Source organism: Medicago sativa, chromosome 8 (assembly GCF_051527215.1).
Source record: "Medicago sativa cultivar Bolivia chromosome 8, Bolivia_mono, whole genome shotgun sequence".
Classification (NCBI taxonomy): domain Eukaryota; kingdom Viridiplantae; phylum Streptophyta; class Magnoliopsida; order Fabales; family Fabaceae; genus Medicago; species Medicago sativa.
In genome coordinates this window covers 33,860,858-33,867,458 of record NC_140756.1, presented here as the reverse complement: position 1 = coordinate 33,867,458, position 6,601 = coordinate 33,860,858, and positions in this window count along the sequence as shown.

The window sequence follows — 6,601 nt, the reverse complement described above, 5'->3', positions numbered from 1 at the left end:
AATTCGCTTCTGATGATGACGTCAGCATCTGAAGTCCAGAAGCTGGATTTTATGCTTCTGAATAGTAGAGTTAGTGGAAACGCTGGAAGTTACTTTTTGTAGTAACACTGGCCCACTAACTTGGCAGTTACTCTGAGAACTTCTGATGTGGCTTATCTGTATTGGTGTATAACCTAAAAGGGCACTGATGATTTAATAGCTTTGAAAAGTACTTTCACGCGCCCCCAATGTCATTAATGTTATGTTTGTTTGTCTCCTTTGAATTGCAATCGTTTTACTTTTAACACTTTGTCAATTCACACACTACTCACTCACAACAAACACTTTCTTCTTTCAAACCTCTTGTGAAGTAAGCGCAATAACCCTAGAACCCCAAATCTTCTTCATCATCATCATTCAATGGCAACTTCAAGCTCAAACTGAAGTATTCCAGAATCAACTTCAAGTATGCAACAAAGAGCACCTGGATCTGGTTCCGTAAGCAAACCTAGAACAATGTTTATCCCTTTAAAATCACTGATCATTCAGAAAGAATCCCCAGTGGATTTTGCTTCGCTGAAAAAGTATAAGGTGGACATGAAAGCGCTGGTAGAAGCTCAGAAGCTGTCTGAGTACTTCGAGATGTTGAATGGGTCGACGAATGAGAACTTGATCAAAGACTTCTGGGTAAGGGCTGAAGTCTTCAATGGTAAGCTGGCAAAGGCCGAAGGTAAACAAGCTGTGTCAAAGAAGGGAAAGATGACGATGGAAAAAAATCCTACTTCATTCAGTAGCCTAGAGATAAGGTCTGAAGTGATGGGTATTCCTGTAACCATCACTGAGGAGGTTATAGCAAAAGCATGCAGAGTGGATGTTGAAGGAAGATTCCAAGAGATACTGAAAAAGGATGATATCCTGCTGAAGAGCTACTACAACTTGCTTATGGGTGGAAACTCAGAAGCCAAGACTTCAGAAATGGAAATTCACAACAGAATACTGGTGAAATTCTGCACAGATTGCTTCTTTCAGAGAGGAGGAGGGTCTGACAAACCTAATAATCAACAGAAACTGGCAATCTATTTCATGGCTACCTTTGAGAAGATCAATTTCCCAAGATACGTCATGGATCATCTTTGTTGGGCTATAAATGAGGGCATCAGCAAAGGGAGGAAGCAAGTGCCTTATGAAAGATTGCTGTCTGAAATCTTCCACCAAGGTAGAGTACTGGAGACTCTGAAGAAAACAAGGGATGCTTCTGACAAATGCTTCAAGGTTTCTACTGCTGAAAAGACTATCAGTAGCAGATCCTTGCATTCAATGCATTTTATCAAGAAAGCCCCTCAAGATGAGAAGTGGATGGAAATGACCACAGCAGAATTTGAGATTATCAGGGATTTTCCTTCCATCATTAAGGAAAATAATCCTGAAATCTTAGCTGAAACAATAGCTGCTTATGTCATAGAGTCAGGTGACAACTCTCAGGAGGAAGCTGCTCCTGTTAAGGTCAAAGGAAAGAAGATCAAGGTTGTTACTAAATCAGAAGTTGCTGCTGATGTTAAGCCCAAGAAGAAGAAAGTTACTGCTACTTCTATTCCTACGAAAAAGAGGAGTAGAGAAGAAACTGTCATCAGCAAGAAAGAGCTAGAACAAGCTCCTGGCAATGTAGAAGAATAAAAGGAGAAGAAGAAGAAGAAGAAGGTTGTTGCACCTATCTTCACTCCTATGGTGGTAGTGACTCCTGGCATGGAGAAAATGGCTGCTGATGAAGCTAACAAAATGTTAGCAAAACAGAAGGAGAAGCAAGCCAAAATCATTCAGGACAGAGATACAAAGCTCAAGGAAGCTGGTCTATACAAGGATGAAGGCTTTCTTGTGGAGAAGTTGGCAGAAGTAAGGGAGATTGCAGATGTAACTGCACAGATGTCTACGAAGAGAGCTGGTTCTTCAGAAGCTGGTGTTCAAAAATCTACTCCTGAAGCTGCTGATAACTCAGCTAAGTTCACTCAGATATTTCAAAGTTCACACACATCTTGTACTACCTCATCTATCCACCCTGAAGACACTTCACTCTTAGATCACCTAGAAAGCCATTACTTAGGTGAATTACCCAAATCTAGCTTCATCACAAACTCACAAACAGCCTCTGAAATGGCTTCTGAAGCAACTGCTTCTGAAAAGGTCATTTCAGAAAGCCCCCAACAACAAAAACCTAAACCTCAAACTTCATCACCACAACAACCAACTTTTGTTCCTAAACCAACCGTTCCTGAACCTTCTGTTCCTGAACAATCAATTCCCAAACCACACGTTCCTGAACCTTTTCTTGAACCTGAACCTGAACCAGTTGCTCCTGAACATCATGTTCCTGAGCCAACCCAATCACCCATCACTCCGTTACCTGTACAAACCATCAAGGTAACCCGCTATGATGGTGTCTCTATAACCAGTGATATGTATATGGATACTGATTCTGAGGATGATCAAGATGATCATGCCTCTGACATGGTTATAGACCCTGTTGTTGACCAACCATCATCTAGCCAACCCTCAACCAGCCAACCTTTAACCACAGATAGCCAATCAACAACTAACCTAGCCATTGTACCAACAATCCCACCTAAACCTTCTAAACAACCTTCACCACCCACCATTTTCCTGGATTCTCAGATATTACAAGGTGTGTGGGAAGACATTACTTCTGAGGTACTGAAGCTGATAGAAGGAAGAAGTGACTTGGGTCACAAAATCAGCTATCAGAAGCAGTGGAGGAGGATAAAAGAAAGAGTGGTCAGTCTGATTTCAGCTATGCATGATTCCTACATAGAAGCTCAAGAGCAAGCTAAGCAGAAGCTGGAAGACTGGCTGAATGGGGTGGAAGCAAATTCTGATGATGTAGAAGTCCTTGGAACTTGGGTGAAGAATCCTCTAAGCATCAGAGTAAGAGAACCTGAAGATTTTCTTCCCAATTACATTCACCCAAAGGATCTGGACTTATCATTCCTTTCAAAGATTAATCTGAAGAATGCTGCACCTGATCTGGCTCTAGTTCAGGAGAACAAGGTGTTGAAGGAAAGGAATAGAGAGTTAGAAACATAGATATAAGAGCAGAAGCTAAAGCTGATGAAGTTGGAAGCTGATATGGAACAAGCTAGAATCAGGGAAGAGAAGAACAAGTCAGAGATGGATCAGAAATATGATGAAACTCGAGAGATGTTGAAGAAGATTTTAGAGAATCAAAACAAGCCAAACCTTTAGTTGCACACCTATAGCTTGATTGTTTCTTTATGCTTTTGAATATATGTTGTTTATTTCTGCTTCTGACTTAGTTTTCACTTCTGATTAACTTATGCTTCTGAGCTCTATCTATATGCTTCTGAACTCTTTTCGCTTCTGAGTAACATTACTTGTTTATATCTTATGTATACTTAGTTTATGCTCTGATAATAGTGACTAATATGCTCTGATTAGTTTATTTACTTTTGAGAAGATGGTTAATATGCTTTTATTTTGCAGTTATATAATGCTCTGAACCTTTATCTTATGTTTTTCTCATCTCTTCTTTTTGTTTATTTCTTTTTGTTAATGACAAAAGGGGGAGTATATGTGATAGTATTTAAAGGCTCTGAGCCCCATTAATAATATTTGAAAATTTTGAAAAACTTCTATCTTTTTGTTTTACCTAAAAAGGGGTGTATCAAAAAGGGGGAGTATCAAATCTTCAAATAAAATTAATTGAACCATTCTTCTTATCTCTAATCTAATTCTTTCAATTTTATTTAAGCTCTGATATTATTGTGTGCTAAAATGAATTTAATTAACCTGGATAGAACTTAGGGGGAGCTTACAAACCTCACCTTAAAGACTATCAGACTCAGGGGGAGTTAGAGCTTACAAACCTCAGACTCTGAGCTTACAAACCTCAGAACCCCAAAGTCAACTCGTTAATTAGATTAACAACAACTGGTCAATTTTAAATACTATTGTTTGTCATCATCAAAAAGGGGGAGATTGTTGGAACAAAATGTGTTTAACAATGAACCTTAAAGAGTTTTGATGATAACAAGGTATTGAAAATTGTAAATTGGACTAGCTAATATTTGTTCAAGTGTATAAGACCATAGTTAAATTTTTACATCATTAATTGGTACTGATTGAGCAAATAAAGAGCAAAGGAAATCAACAAAAATTGAAGCTTAGACGCTCCTGAAGGCAATATGCTCCTGAAGACAAAAAGCGCTCCTGAAGTCTAGTTGCTCCTGAAGAGAGAAAAGCGCTCCTGAAGTCAAGTGCTCCTGAAGACTAGTGCTCCTGAAGACTGGAAGTCCTGAAGCGCCACGTCATCATCAGAAGCTACAACATCAGAAGCTGCCTTATCAGAAGCCATTTCACCAGAAGCTGAAGATCAACTGAATTTGCAAAATTCAAAGATTCAAGAGTTGTTTCATGGATCGAAATTCATCAAAGGATAGCAGAAGATTAGTGGAACTTTGCAACGGTCATTTCAAAGGTGTTTGAAGGCATGTGCTTGCAATTTGGACGAAAGTGTTGACATTGTACTATTGTACGAACTGTACAACCACCTTCTCCACTACTCTGTTTTGTGTCCATGCTACAAGACAAGAAAACAACTCCAGAATACGGCTTCGCCGGCAAAGATGTTCCTTTGGATTACGAATGGATTTCAAATTCGTTCTTCATAAGACAACAACCAAATCAGGCAAAAGATCATTGGTGAAAGATCAAGATTCAACAACGACTCTTTGATGTGCTGGCAATTTCACAACGTCTCTTTCACACCTCTATATAAAGGAGTGATTTTGGTAATGCTGAACGAAAGACTCTCAATATTTTTACAAGTGTCAAACCTCTGCTGAAATTGTTCTGCATTCACTTAGAATTTCTATTTCTCAAGTTCTTATCTTAGAAATTCTTAAGTCTTAGAGTCTGTATCTGATTGTATTGTGAGCACCTCTGATTGTATATCAAGTGTTCAATTTCAAACACTATTCTTTGTAATCTTGTTTGTTTAGAAGTCTCTTGCAGTTGTGCTTGAGCATAGAAGTCTCTTGATTGTGTTCTTGAGCATAGGAAGACTCTTGCGAAGTGTGCTTGAGCAAAGGAAGTCTCTTGCTGTGTGCTTGAGCAGTTGTAATCAGATATTACATTCTAGTGAACTCTCCTTGAGTGCAAGGGGGACAGGACTACTTCCGGTTTGTGGAAGGAACATGTATAATTGCTTTGTGTCTTTCTTCTTCTTCTTCTTCTTCTTCTCTCTCTCTCTCTCTCTCTCTCTCTCTCTCTCTCTGTTTTTATCCGCTGCGTTTAAATCCTGTCTATCACTTCAGAAGCAGTCTCACTTAGCTTCTGACCAGTGTGTTCAGTTTTTAAGAGAAACGAAGAATTTTTCAAAACACAATTCAACCCCCCTTCTTGTGTTTTTCTCACCTTCAGAGGGTTTATATGAATTTTTTAAATCCAATCTATGTTGTTATTATATTCTTAAAATTAAAAGTATATTAATCATAAGTATTAGTTTATCATTCTCTAAAAAACTATTCTTTCAAAAAATGTGAATTTTTTGTCCATTTTTCTATATATTTCCAACCCCCCAAAGCCCTCCCCTCCCTTCCCCTCCAAACTCCCAAACAAAACCTAAGAGAATTCTTCATTCAATGGACAAAAGGGAAGCTTTCCATGTTGATAGTTTTTCTTTAATCTTGTCAACCATAGGTTTTCCTTTTACCTACTTAAAGACACATTAATAAACTCTATGCAGAAATTATGTCTTGAAAATTACGTCAATTTTTTTTAAAGTTGAAAAAAATCTTCTTAAATAAATACTTGCTATAAGTGAAATCTTTAACATGTGCTTTTAAGACATATTTTAGCATGATCCATATATATATTTATATGGTTTGCTAACTTACACCAACAAAAAACATGAAGATTTAAGTTAGCAAAAGTGCATCTTTTCATTTGTGTAATAATATCATTCATCTTTATTATTTAAAAGTAATAGCTTGAGGGTTACTTTAGTAATTTTCATTAAAACATTTTTGTAAACTTGTATCAATTTGCTAACTTAGACCCAACTTTATTTTATTACAAATAGCTGGAGGGTTACCTTAGAAATTTTCATTAAAACATATTTGTTAACTTGCACCAATTTGCTAACTTAGACCCACTTTTATTTTATAACAAATAGTTTGAGGGATATTTACTAAACTATCTCTTACTTTAAATTGGTTTATAACCTAGACCGACTTTTATTTTAAAACATATTGATTTTTTTGTCCAAATAAAAAGGTGTACTTTACCTTCATTTTTTTTTTTTGTCCAAGTTAGCAAACACACACACACACACTCTTACGTTTTATAATGAATGTCGTTTTAACAAAAAAAAAGTTGTTTCAAAATGAATATCATCTTTCACTTTTCAATGTAGAATCAATTTTTTTTTCCAATTATGTCCTCTAATTAGGACTAATCAACTACTCCCAAACATTATTTTCTACTTTACATTTATGATGTTTAGATACACACCAACAGTTGATAAGATTAATTTAATAAAAATGACATTTTTATTAATTTAATAAAAATTGCATTCCTTATTCCGTATACG